This window comes from Protopterus annectens, chromosome 10.part0 (assembly GCF_019279795.1).
Source record: "Protopterus annectens isolate FY-2018-M chromosome 10.part0, PAN1.0, whole genome shotgun sequence".
In the NCBI taxonomy this organism is placed as follows: Eukaryota; Metazoa; Chordata; order Ceratodontiformes; family Protopteridae; genus Protopterus; species Protopterus annectens.
Genome location: NC_056744.1, coordinates 521,555,971 through 521,570,808, shown reverse-complemented (window position 1 = coordinate 521,570,808; position 14,838 = coordinate 521,555,971).

The following is a 14,838-nucleotide window of genomic DNA, read 5'->3' as shown; positions in this document are numbered from 1 at the left end:
ATACTTTCTCCCTTCCTATTTTTGTTTTGTTTTATACAAAACATCATATTGTCCTTCCCTTGTACATGATCTCTACTTCGTCGATCACTTAATCACCTCTAGAGAGGTTCCAGTTTCCTCAAAATCAGAGGCACTGCCGATTCAAAAAACATGCAAGGAATAATAACCTGAGTCCATTCCTGTGCTACCACACTGCAGCCCTCAGAACACTCTTTGCTTGCTGCCCCATTATGGAGTCACTTTTTCTTGCCTGAAATGCAAGCTTGTACTGCCTAGCACCCTTTGATAAATAGAGTTACATGCCTAATCATGCTATCATGCACAGTGATCTGTAAGCTAATAGACTGAGTATAATTTATTGTTTTACTGTTATCTGATCTGTCTTCAGTGCTCACAACCATATTAGGATGTCAGGACATACCAGTGGGAGATATGTCCACTTAAGACCCTTTTCTTACTGTATACCCATATTACAATTTCTGCAATCCTGAATGCCCATAATATAGCACTTGGAAAATGATGGCAGAAGCAATAAAGTACTGGCAGCTGCCCACTGAATTCTGCAGGTTCCCCACCATCATTTGCAGCAGTCCATTTCTTATGGGTCACCTAACATCCCAACTGTGACCCTTAGCCCGACCCTTAGCCTCTTAGTATCCTGTCCAGAACTCACTGCTTGGTCAGTTTTGGAATACCTTCGCTTCTCAGGATTCATTGATAAAAGAAAGATGGACCCATGGAGTTGCTACAGAATCACACATGTTTACCAAGTATTTCTTAAAGAGGTCTTGGGGCTATTTGTAAAACTCACAACACATTCAGTGGCATGTTACTCTTATGCTGGCTGCAGAAAACTCTCTGTTTAGCTTCATTACCATCACAGTCCAGTGTTCCATATCACATCTGGTACGCTATCTGCTTTGACTTCCAGTTCTGGAGCTAGGGTTCTAAATATGTGAAACTGCTGCCAAGAAAGGGAATTAGTGATGCCATTCCACTGCCCCAGCACATAACTCACAGTGAAAGAAATGCTATATTGCAAAGAATGCAGAACTAGTTTCTTGATTATCCTGTGGACCCTATCAGACTGGGCATACCTGAATGTAAGTGCTGATACCACCACTGCCTGGTTATCTGAGTGGAACCTGATCTTGTTATTTCCCAGGCCTCTTTGTGAACACACTAGGGCTGCCAAAACCAACATTATATCTAGAAATGTTAAGTCTGTTCTTTTTTCCATCTCCCATTCTGTTGGCCAAGTCACTGAGAACCACTTCCCACCTAGGAAGCCATCAATCACATTGAACCTGTCATGTTAATGTAAAGTTCTACCTCCCACCTGCTTACTCAGCCCTCTTACAAAATCATGACCCCCGTTACAGTGTCTCAAGAACTGCAGGCAGACCTCCAGGTTGGCCCACAAAACTTGAGTAATCCTGATTCGATGGAGTTTTTAACAACAGCAACAACTGCACAAACTAAAAAAAAACACAAAAAAAACAACTGCCACAGACTTCTTATATGCAATTTATTCACCTCAAGTGCCTCGGCATATAAGCCTTCAAGGAGTACCAGCACATAACACAAAAACTTATTTATATAACATTAAAAGAGAAGGAAGCAGCATCTATACAGGTGTGAACCGTTTATCATGAACTAATTATTTAGTCATGTATTTCCAGTTACTTTCATTGTTTAACCCTGCTGGTACCAGATGGAGTTTTTGCCTGACTCCTTTCAGCTGTTAAGCCACTGCACTGCTGAATGTTTAACCAGGGGGCAGTTGTCCTATAAGGCAGAATTGGTCAGCTGCAATAATTATATGCTCTTGCCTGTCCTTGCCTTTCACTTCCCTTCCATTCCCTGTATCTTGCTTCATAGATGGGGAAATTTATCCCTTGGAGTCAAAGTCAGGGCTCTCAGGCATCAGTCTTTAGCCCAAGGGTACTCACATATCACAAGTATGTCCCTAAATTCCACCACTCCCTTTAAACTAACTCTTCTGGTTGTGACCATGTTTAGAAAGTCATCTGCATGACATTTCTCTTGTGCCTGGCAGATCCAGTGTGATGTCAAATTAAACTTTTCAAGGGTGGCACAGGCTACCATGGAACCCATGGGCATGGCTTTATCAAAGTAAAACTTACTTCCCAGCATCATCCCAACGTGTGTGACTTTAAGTTGTACTTCTAATAGCAAGAAAGCTGATTTGATATACAACTTGGTCATCCATGAAAACCATAAGACCTTCAAGATATCTGCTACTTCACTGAGCACCATACTGCACAGAGATCTCCTGGACCAAACTCATGTTAACAAAGATTTAACATAGGAATTGTTAAAGAGAGAGATAAACTGGAAACCAAAAGATGACAGGCAAATAACAGTGACCCAGGACAGTGGACTATGTACATGCTGGATTACAAAGTCCATTCAAAACATTAGAGAAACAGATATATATATGGGTTCTATAAAACAGAACAAACTGGAAACAGTTGCACATTTGTTACTGAGTATAATAAACTGATGACATAGGACTTGTATACCAAAAGGTACAAAAATGTGGCAACATTGCTATACCAGGGATTGTGCAAATACACCAATACAGATGTAATTAAGAGGCATTAGAAACAGGAGCCACAAAGCATTATACAGCATGGTGGAGTTTATATTACATGGGATCACCCATTACCAAGAGTTCAAATAGTAGATGTGAGGAAAACAAATATAGTGGTCCACAAAAAAAAGACAAAAGTAGCATTGATCATTAAAATTGCTACTTCAAGTGATTACAGTGTCTTATGTACAGGGTTTACATGTGAAACAAGGGCAATTGGGAAGAAAGACGCCCACACAGTTCCAGGTAGGAGCAACAGGTCTTATAAAAAATAGATTACAGTAGTACATATACATGCTACCAACACATGTATCTTCATATGAATTACAAAAGGAAGCAATGCTGGGCAGATTGCAGGTGCTAAGCACAGCACTCTTAGCTAAAATCAATGGCCAAAACAATATTCATTTCATGAACTCTAATCATGCCCTAACTTAAGAATGGGATTCGTTGCTGTCATGTATTACAAAACTCAAAAGACTTGAAAAAACTAAGCCACCGGATCCTTTATTTAGATGGAGTGCCTAATGTTTGGCTAAAGGTATTAACATCTTTACACATAATTTAGCCCTAAATAAGAATTACTTATATGCACATCCTAAACAGTGACCGAGTTGGTTAACAACAGGAAAATGATAGTCTTCCTTAAATGTGAACCTGCAAAGCCATCCTAGGAACTATAGATGAATAACTCGCCTTCTGACAGCAAACAAATTATATACTGGAATTGATGCAGAGTTTACAGTCATTTAGAAAAAAACAAATATAGCAATAGAACAAAATTCATAGGAAGCAAAGGATCATTTTTTGCTAAACTAGGCCATAATAGAGAGTTGTAATAACAGGATGGTGTGGTACATTACAAAAAAATCATATGAGTGTATCCCAAATTCCTGGATAATGGAATGCTTACAGATATATATATATATATATATATATATATATATATATATATATATATATATATATATATATATATATATATATATATATATATATATATATGTATATATATATATATATATATATATATATATATATATATATATATATATATATATATATATATATATATATATATGTATATATATATATGTATATATATATATGTATATATATATATGTATATATATATATATATATGTATATATATATATATATGTATATATATATATATATATATATATATATATGTATATATATGTATGCATGTATATGTATATATATATATATATATATATATATATATATGTATGCATGTATATATATATATATATATATATATATATATATATGCATGTATATATATATATATATATATATATATATATATATGTATGTATATATATATGATACACTCTGCAATGGTCAATTACATTGCAGTGTCTATGAAACAGTGGCAAATCACTTTGCAGTTAAGAAATGACAGAACAAATTATTATCACATGGATAAAAACTCAGAGAAACATTACTGGGTGATTCTTTGTCACCACTGCTGTTTTGTCTTCCCTTAACCCATTACAGCTGTTTCATTAATAGGTTAGTCTATGGTTATAGCTTAACTCCAAGACTCCAAGACATCCACCTAAAGGCATCTCATCTGCTTTTGTAGATTATTTAAAATCATATAGTTCATTGGTGAAAGACCAGAAAGCACCACTACAAATTGTTAATCCTTTCTCAGATGATAAACGAAATTTCATTTAGGTTTTAAGAAATTTGCAAAAGCAGCATTTATAAAAGGAAAACTGCAATACCATGAAAATATCAATCAGGATCATGAGTGAGATATAAAGAAACTTGATCAGGAGGGAGTGTATGCATACTTGGAAATAGATGAAAGGTCAGCAGTGAAACATGTACAAGTGAGAGTAAAGCTCAGTAAGAAATATTTCAGAAGACTACAGCTACTATTGAAAATGTCTTTGACATGTAGGAATAAAGTCCAAGCTATAAGTCAATTACCTTTTCGTGTTGTAAGTTACAGCTTTGGTATGACTGACTGGCAACAAAAACATTGAACCACTTACAGAAGAAAACTGCATCATAAACTAATCTCGCTGGAGGTCCTCATCCCGCCCCCACCTGAAACAAAAAAGACCACAGTGAAAAACTTCTCAAAAGCCGATTTAACACTTCTAAAAACGAGTGTGGTCTCCTTTAAGGCCCCTGAGCCAGTGGTAAACATTACTCAAACCGCTGAATCACTTACAAATGCCTTCTACCAACACCTACAGGACTGCATGGATCAGGCAATCCCAAACAAAACTAAGACTCTCTGTACCAAAGGCAAGCATCCAGTCTGGTGGACCCCAGCCATAAACAAGCTCGACAACAAAAGGAGGAAGCTACTACAAGATAGAGCAAAATCCTTGAAAGGTAAGACACCTTTGATCATTATAAGTAAAAAACTAAGAGCTCTTATAAAATCATCCAAGGCAAATTTTGAGAGAAAAATCGCCAAGGACTCTAAAGACAATCATAAGGCCTTCTTTAGCTATGTTAGAAACCTAGGAGGAAACTCCCAGATATGCTCAGAATTAGTTCAAAATGATGTGAAAATTACTAAACCTACACACATTGCTAACATACTGGCTGACAGGTTCAGTGCAAACTTCTCCCCTCCCCAAAAGGAGAGATATCTATTCCAGAGGATTGTAGCCCCCCAAACATCTCCAACGTCCAGGTGAGAACTGCCCTCACTAAGGCAAAAAACACAGCATCCATGGGACCGGATGGTGTCTCCGGCTGTGTGCTTCATGAACTCAACGAGGAATTAAACCCACAGTTAGGACAGCTGTTTAATCTTAGCCTCACCTCAGGATATGTACCCAAGGAGTGGCGCACGGCGACTGTGATCCCACTTCATAAGGGCGGTGCCTCCACAGACCCTGGAAATTACCGCCCCATTAGCTTGCCTTATCTGCAAAGCCATGGAGAGGATCATAATGGAACTCATAAATAAAGACATAGGGAACTTGCAGACTTTGGATCCAACCCAGTTTGGCTTTGTCAAGGGCAGATCCTGCCTCTTAAACTTGGTTGACTTTTTCGAGACAGTCACCAAGGCCATTGATGAGGGAAAGGCAGTCCATACAGCCTACCTCGACCTGGCAAAGGCCTTCGACACAATACCCCACTCAGGTATCATCGAAAAACTCATCAGCTTGAATGTAAACCCATACATCACAAGATGGGTTGCAAACTGGCTAAGTGACAGAACCCACAGGGTCAGAGTTGCTGGAGCCATGTCAGACTCAAAGCCTGTCACAAGTGGTGTCCCACAGGGCTCAGTCCTGGGTCCACTCTTGTTCAACATCTACTTTTCTGAAGTACAAGCAAACACAGGAGGGTTATGGCTGACAAAGTTTGCTGATGACTGCAAACTGGGCACCATAGTCGAAAACACATCTGACACAGATATCCTCCAGAAAGGCCTCACAGAAACGGATAACTGGTGCCAGAGCCATGGCCTGAAGTTAAACGCCAAAAAATGCATAGTCATACCCTTTGGGAAAAACAAGGTTACCCCTAGCTACCATATAGGTGGCAATCCACTGAGCATAGAAAAAGTCATCAGGGATCTGGGGACCCAAGTTGACAGTAGCCTTTCGTTTGACACTCATGTTGCTAAAGTAGTTAGGAAAACCTTCTATATCGCCCACCTGATCATGAAGGGATTCACATCTAGATCAAGGGAGGTCATCGTCCCCTGTACTCATCACTCATTAGACCTATGATTGAGTACAATGCCCGTTCGAATGTATCTGACCAGACACCTGCTGCAGCTTGAAAGGCCCCAAAAGTTCCTCACCAAAAGGATAAAGGGTCTCAAAAATATGTCTTATGCTGCCCGACTGAAAGAACTCCAGCTCTATTCAGTCTCATACCGCTTGCTCAGAGGTGACCTGTGCCTGACATATAAGGCCATGTCAAACCCAGATTTGATGAATATGCTTCACCTCAAAAATCTAGATCCCTCAGAACCACAAGGGCGGGAGACTTAAACCTTGACACGGTTATAAATAGAACGTGCTGGAGGGACAGATTCATCACCCAGAGACTCCCTATGCTGTGGAACAAAATCCCGGTACATGTGAGGCAGAGCACCTCGCTGGCCTTGTTCAAGAGGAATCTTGACCAATGGATGGGAGATCGCAGATATACCCCAGGGATTACTTCAGTGTCACTGCTTGACAGAGGCACAGAAAAATGATAGGCATAGTTTTTATTCAAACTAAAGGGGTGGCGAAAGCCACATAACTATGGGCTAGGCTTATAAATGCCCTTGGGCAGATAGCCTAGTATGAACCTATGAACCTATGATTATCAAATCATATATAAAAAAACAATACCTCTCAACCTCTTAATGCAAAAAATCTTGGCAAAGCCATAAATAAAGTGGGACAAAGGCCCAAAAATAGGTACAATTTTTAAATATTGCTCTTATAATCTTAGAAAGTTGATATAATAGGTTTTGAATTAGAATGGATTTTCTGAAGGGTATGAAGTCTGAAACTCAGATGTCTGTCATTATTTTCTAACTTCAATCTTTAATGATTTGCCACTGATTTGCCATAAAACCACAATTTTATGAAAAATGGACCAAAAAATATGAGGCAAAAATCTTGACATTCTGCGAAATTCTGTACAGTTGAGGGGTATGAAAACAATGCATATCAAGATTATGCATCTCTCCTTCTGAAGGACATGTGGGCCTCCATGAAAGTGACTACGTGTATAGATCTGCAGTTGTGGGACTACATACATATTTGCTGAACTCATCAGGGCCAAGCACAGTGAAAGCTGTAGATATGAATCGAAGAAGTCTAAGATAACATCTTTGCTCGGTTTGGCAAAAAGTATTTAAGTACAAAGCAGTAATGGAAATCAAACCAGAAGAAAACAAAAATCAGACAGTAACTGATAGTGCCAAAAAAAATAAAGAATATAAACAAAAGAATCAGTAGAAAAGGAAACAAAATTGGAAAGTCCACAAATATAGTGGCAAGCATAGAGATCTTCTGGAACAACATTATGTTGACCAACATTTGATGGCTAAGGAAAGATGAATTAAAACCAAAAGATGAAAGTCTAGTTGCACGAGATTGTGGATTATGTACACATTGGTTTGAAAAGTCTGTAGGACGAGTGGAAGAAATGGACAAATGTAGTTTCTGTAAAACAGAAGTGGAAACAGATGCACATCTCATTGCTGGGTGTGGTACACTCATAGCTGAGGGTCTGTACACTGAAATGTGGTAAGACAACAACTGGGGATTGTGCAAAGACAGCAATATAGAAGTAGCTGAGAAGAAATGGTAACATGAACCACAAGCATTATAGTCAGTGATGGAGTTCATATCCCATGGGATCATCCATTACAATCAATTAAAAAATATGTGCAAGAAAACCAAATACAGTAGTTCAAGAAAAAAAAAGACAAAAATGGCATTGTTCGTTGAAATTGCTACACATAGCAATTACAGATTTTTATGTACAGATAGATACAGAGTTATAAAATACTAGGACTTGCAAACATAAATGAGAGTATTAAGGAATAAAGATCCACAGACAGTCAACACTGAGAAAACATTTTACAATCCTGCTTAAATACGCTGCCAATACAAGTATCCCCATATGAACTGCAGGAGGACACAATTCTGCACACATTGCAGGTGCTAAAAAGAGCACTGTTATCTAACATCAAAAATTAAAACAATACTAATTTTATGAACTCTAATGGGATCCTGACATGAGAAACCCAAAAACACTGAGGGAAATTAAACTGGGAGATACCTAAACTTCCTTTAACTCTATTGCTTATTTAAATGTTTCTCCCTCTGTTAAAGATAAATGCTGGATCATTTTAAATTCCCTGGTTTCTTTTTGGGGACCACCCCAAAGGGGAGATTTTTGTAGCGTGGAAATGGAGTGTCAAATGGCCCAGCCAGCAAGCCTAAACAAACTTCCTTATCCAGCATTTACTATACCAAAGCTTCCTGCCCCTTTATGAAGAGAATTTTCACTGTTTTCTTGAAGGGATCAGAGAAGTTTTAATCATAAAACCGTCCTAAAACCCAATTGTCAGTAGTCTGGCCATGTTCAGATCAGGGTAGTCACCCAGTATATTCTACAGTGCATCAGTTTTAATTGGGGAAATCCCCTTCACTCTGAGGGGAGCACTAGACCAACTGCTACACCCAAATAATATGCTTTATTACTTAATCCTCTAAGACAAGACTCAGTGCCCCCTGAAGGCAAGTCTCCCCATGTTGTGAACCCCAAACCAATCAAAGGACTCTTGTTTAAACATACAGCTAAGGCTTGGTTGGGCCTGCATCATCTGCATAAGTGTGCAAAGCGGCATGATGTCCAGTGGCATATTCCAACACTGAATGCGCAACAAGCTTTGTCAGCCTTCTTCGCTTCCTGCTGCCTTACCCAGTGAAACTGTCTTGTCCATGGTGCCAAGCCATATGTCAATGTGTTTCAGCTCCTAGTGTACAGTTTTGTCCACTACTTTCAGCTTACAAAGCTTCTGGACATACCAGAGCCAAGATAACCTAAACAATCTGTGAATTCCTCAGCATCATGATGTAAGCTAACATCAGCATTCTCTGCTCTAGGTCCTTTTCCAATGTGATGTCCATAGGATACATAAATTCTGTCACCCACTTCTCCCAGTTCTACACCCTTCCTTTTGGCAACTTACTCCAAAGCAATGCTTTGAACACTGCTGTAAGATGCAAGATCCATATTTATCTACAGCTCAGTGTGTCCAGTATTCCCCAGACCCCCATAGCATCAACCAGTTTAAAGACTTCAGTGTACTCACCCCATAAGTTCTTTTTAACTGACAATGGGCTCACTGTCCATGCCTGAGAGGTGCACCTTACTCAAGTCTATGGCCCCTATATCAGCTTCAGACACACATCTCTTTGGAATTTTGGGAGCTCTATATCCCATTGTTGACCACCCCAAGAAGCCCAGTGTTCCTGCACCTGCATCTCTATGCCTTCATGACTGCTGCCGATGCAATTGTGTTTACTTTGCCTTGACCGCTGTTGGTTCACTGTTCATTTGCTTCTGCCATCTTGTGGCATCTTTTTGTCTGGGTCACTGTGTTCATTCATAAAGAAAGGAATTCACTTGCCCCATCAGTGTATACCATCTATCAAAATTCACCTCATTCCTAGGCATTCTGCAATCCAAACAGAATGGTCCTGTTTATATCCTCTCCAAACTTCAAATAACTCCCTATGACTTGGGAAGCCCACTGAAGGAGAGCATTAGCCCGCTAGTCTGGTTGCCAGCCAGTCATGTATGCCAAATCACCTAACAAGGAATTGCTTAGCTGTTCCTGCTTTACCTAATGCAGGTTCTAATTACACTTCTACCACTGTTTCACCTTGATTTCTTTCACCTTGCCCTTGGACAAAAAGCTTAGCTAGGACTGAACAAAAAGGTAACCAGCTTCAGGTTCAAGGTGCTAGGGGCCATGATCAGCAGCTGCTAATGGGCTTTACTACAGCATCGGAATTAAGAAATGAATATTGATACAGTAAATGGTGTCAGGGCTTAGAAGCTGAAGCACTTAGTGGGTGGCATGGTAACTGTAGCAAACCAGTTGCTACAATGAACCACTGTATTTATAGCAAGCAGTGTGCTACAGTGCTACCGTTCAAAGCAGAAAATTGTGTTTTCAAGAATTGAGCAGTGTCATGCCTTTTTTTTCTTTATTGATCCTCAACTTGAGTTGAAACAAGTACAGATCAGAGAGAGACTGGATATGGGGGAATTTAGAATGGACTACTTGTATTTATTCCTCAACATAGAGGGGTTTGTGAATCCCAGATTGTGGAAGGGTATCAAATGTTTGATGAGCTATGCTATCTATGAATCCTTTTTAGTCTACATTTTAATGTCTTCTCAGAACAAATTCTGCAATAAACAGAAAAATATTAGTAATCTACTGAACGTGCCCAGGTTGAGCAGTATGTGCATTATAACTGCATTTAAAACCCAACTATTTCCATTCCCTTTTCAATGGTGATGGATCTTTTTGTCCCAACAGACTTTATGATGTTCTTAATCATGTATATTTGTTTTACTTTTTTAAGTGCATTATTGCAACCTGCCTGGTTTAATTGCCCCAGGTTTCCTGTTTTGGGAAGAAGGAAAAAAAGAAAGGATGAGATGGGAACCTCAGGCTTAAGATGGTCTATTAAAGGTCATGGTGGCTTTCTCTGTCTCCATCTCCCCTAATCCCTATCCCTCCTTTGTTTTTTAATAGAGGTCAAGTCTTGCTATAAGTGCATGTTTGTGTGCTGGTGTATGTCCCTCTGAGTGAATACATGCATATGCATTTGTATGTGTGCTAAATTTATAATCTCTCTCAACTCAGCCATGCCCTTCGCCACCTTACCATTTCTTTGGTAAAGTAAATGACAAAATGTCCTCTATGAACTGTCCCTCTACCCCAAGACTTGACCCTGAAGCTTAGCAGATGCTTGTTAGGGCTTTACATGTGGCTTGCTGACCTCTGTTTAATATAACATACAAGGAAAAAAAGAAAAGAAAAACCTGGAAACAATGGCTCAGAATAATAACTCTCACTCAGCTGCCTGAAGTCAAAGGTTCTACCACAAACACAAGTATTCTGTAACCATATTTCCTGACCCAAAATCCCAGCATAGATGTCCTTGGCCATTAAGCCCATGTTCCTTTCTTTCTGTCTTTCTTTAAACATAAAATAGGCTGCTTTGCCAGATTCTGATGCACCAGTCGACCACAAGCCACAGTGGCTATTAATTAAAACAAAACACACACTCACACATATATATATATATATATATATATATATATATATATATATATATATATATATATATATATATATATATATATATATATATATATATATAGATAGATAGATATACATATATATATATGTATGTATATATAATTCTGAACTGTGATGAGTCCTAATGGTGCTTCCATAACCTCCCCTTACTGCTGCCATGAGCTGTTCCTCATTAACTGCAATGTATATCCTATATGCATGCATTTCATTAGGTCTGCATAAGTATTAGGACTTGTATTCTACTGTCTAAATACCAGGAGCCATAGCAATTAGTTCACAACAAGGAAACATCAGGAATATATAGGAAACCTCAACAGGGTAAAGTAAATTAAATACTGAATGTATTATTTTTGACAGCAGATTTGAACGCCTCATCCAGTTTCATCTGCCTACCTTCCTACACAAAATAAGCAATGAAACTTTTGATCTAATGTCCAACAATTTCCTTGTGTTACGCTCCCTGCATGAATGCATTTCATATGGTTAATAAATAGAGTTGTGGAGGCTTTGTTTAAGATTTTTAGATAGTTCTTACTATGCTTCTGCATGTATACAACTGTTTCTGTCACCAAAGAGCTATTTCTATATTTTATAACGTGTTGATATTTGAGTCGTGTCTATACAACCTCAGGAAGAATCCATGCTACTGGGTTGTTGGACATTTTTGTTTATAATATTAATGAGAACTAAAAGTAAACTAAGCGAGTAACAATGAGCCAATTTCCATTCCTTTAGTGTTGATATAGCCATTAAGGGGTACTCAACTGTATGGTTTTGCAAACAGAGTCTGAAAAGTTAAAACAACATGTTGTAGACAACTTTATTATTTCAATGTCAAAAATCTTTTGTAGACCTCTAAGGCCTCTATAGCTGTATCCAACCTTCAGCTTACACAGTAACTGTGTATCTCTGTGATTAGTGAACTGAAGGCATCATTCCTTGTGACTATTCTATCCTGTCTCAGAGGTTGACATAGTCTTAGTCAAAAGGCAAATATATGAGTTAAGCATAAACAATGAATTTTATGACAAAAGTTGTAGCATAGACTCACCAACTTGCAAGTAACAGCAACAGTGCAATATATATATATATATATATATATATATATATATATATATATATATATACATACATACATACATACTGAATGTTTTCTAGCCCACCTTAAGCTGTTCCCATCCAGCCTGAATTACTTGACATGCCCTGATTACAGAGTCAAAAGATTACCTCTTCTGGGTCAATTCTGATTCAGGTAGTGACTCAGTCTGATAGTGCTTGCTATTATATCACTGGTAGTTAGCAGTTTTACTTTAATTAGCATTCATTGTGTTTTTTTATTAATAAATCATGTGCTGACCTTGAAAGTCAATGCTGGTTCCAAACAGATCTCCGAACAAACGACTTCTCAATAACAATAACAAAAAAAAAAAAAAAAAAAAAAAAAAGCTGTTCTGTCTTTTAATGTGTATTATAAGTAGAAAAATGGATAAGTAAACATTGCCAACAAGGCTACATTTTTAATCAAGTTGTAAACTTAAGACTCCAAGAACAAAGGTTTTAATACTTGATTGGGGAAATCAAAGAACGAAATACAAAATGTAGCTTTGTTGTCAGTGTTCTTATACCCAGCACTTTTTACGCATATTGACATGACATGTTTTGTGTCAAAATAAACAGCAATAATTTAATAGGCTTAGCTCATGTTACTTGTACAAAATCATGAGCCAATCAACAATCATTATGTTACGTTATCATTTTTTTTTTCACATTTTTTGATCCATAATATGACTTTTCCCAGAATAAAATGTCATTGGCAGGATGCAATGAAACATGCAAACCCATTTTATCTCTGTAGCATTTTATAAGGAAACAGATTATCCCAAGTTGTTCATTCTGTTATCACAGTTTAATTTTATTATTTTACAGCTAACCTGCCATTATAACTGAGAGACAGTCAGAAAAATATAAAAAATAGCTTGGTATGAACTTCGACACAAAACAAAACTGTCCAATATGCAGTATTTCAAATACTGATGATTTTAAATAACTATTTAATTGAAACTGATATTAACTACATAGAAATCAGTATCAGCAGACACTGCCAGCTTGACAGCGGTAATTTAAGTATGATCATAGAATTCCTGCTTTCATTTGAAGTTTGTTGCGTCTGTCATTGCTTTTTATACTTCTTTTTGTTGTCTTTGCTTTACTTGCAGCTGCCAGGAACTAGCAGATCCCTTGGAGTAAGTGTGTTATTTTATATATATGTATTTGTTTGTTGACAGATAGACATATTAATCTGACTCCAGTCTCTCTTCATACCATGTATCATTTATATGCTTTTATTTAATTATTTATTTTTTATAGATTTTGTTGTGTTTTAGTTCATCTGGATTTTACTAGGTATTTTGAGTGTCTTATTCTCCTTTTATGATTTACCACTTTTTAAAACACTTAGGCTCATACCTCTACAATACCTACCTGATATTGAAGATGAAATCTATGAACTGGTTACTTTATTTTTGAACATTGGTTAATTTAGTGTTACATTAATATGTTTTGACACTGTAATGCTTAAAATAAGTGCACAGCCATGTGCTAATAAAAGATGTTGCATTTGAAGAACATACTATATATAGTCTGTTTTTAATGTATTGCAGTTTGCTGCCAAATATTATAAAGATTATTGTAAAACAAAAACAGAATGTTGCTAGATATTTTCATGATAATGCTGAGTGTTTCTTGAGCATCAGCTGTTAGAAGGAAACAGATTTAGGTTTTATACAGAAATAGTATCAAAGACGGTTATTGAATGAGACACCCTTATCTCTAAGATAGGAAGGAAAGCAAACTTACAAACTTCTTCACCTTCTGCACTTAGTTTTGTTCTGAATTATAATGTTTATGCTGTTGAAGGGCTCATAAGATCTACCATCCCTCAGGCATTATTTTCCTTTCTTTGTTTTATTGTCTTTCAGATCACTATACTGCATTTATGCATTCTGGGTCAGACAAATGTTTACTTTCCTTATCAGTCATATCCTTATTAACATTTTTGTAGCAGCACACTATCATTTTTTGGAAGTCATCATTTAGAAAAGGGATGCACAGTGATACACAGTTATTAAATATTTGCCCATATGATACAGACTTGTGTTTGAAAAAAGAAACTTCATGGATCATCCTTTCAGGTTTATCTTTCTTTATTTATTTACTTCTTTATTTTTATTTGCCTCCTGTATAGAGCACTGATCAAATTTGACCATATGCAGGTTTAGCCTGGGCTACATACAAGTAACAACAGTAAAGTAAGATTAGAAGTATAACTAATTTATACAATATAGCAAAATAACAT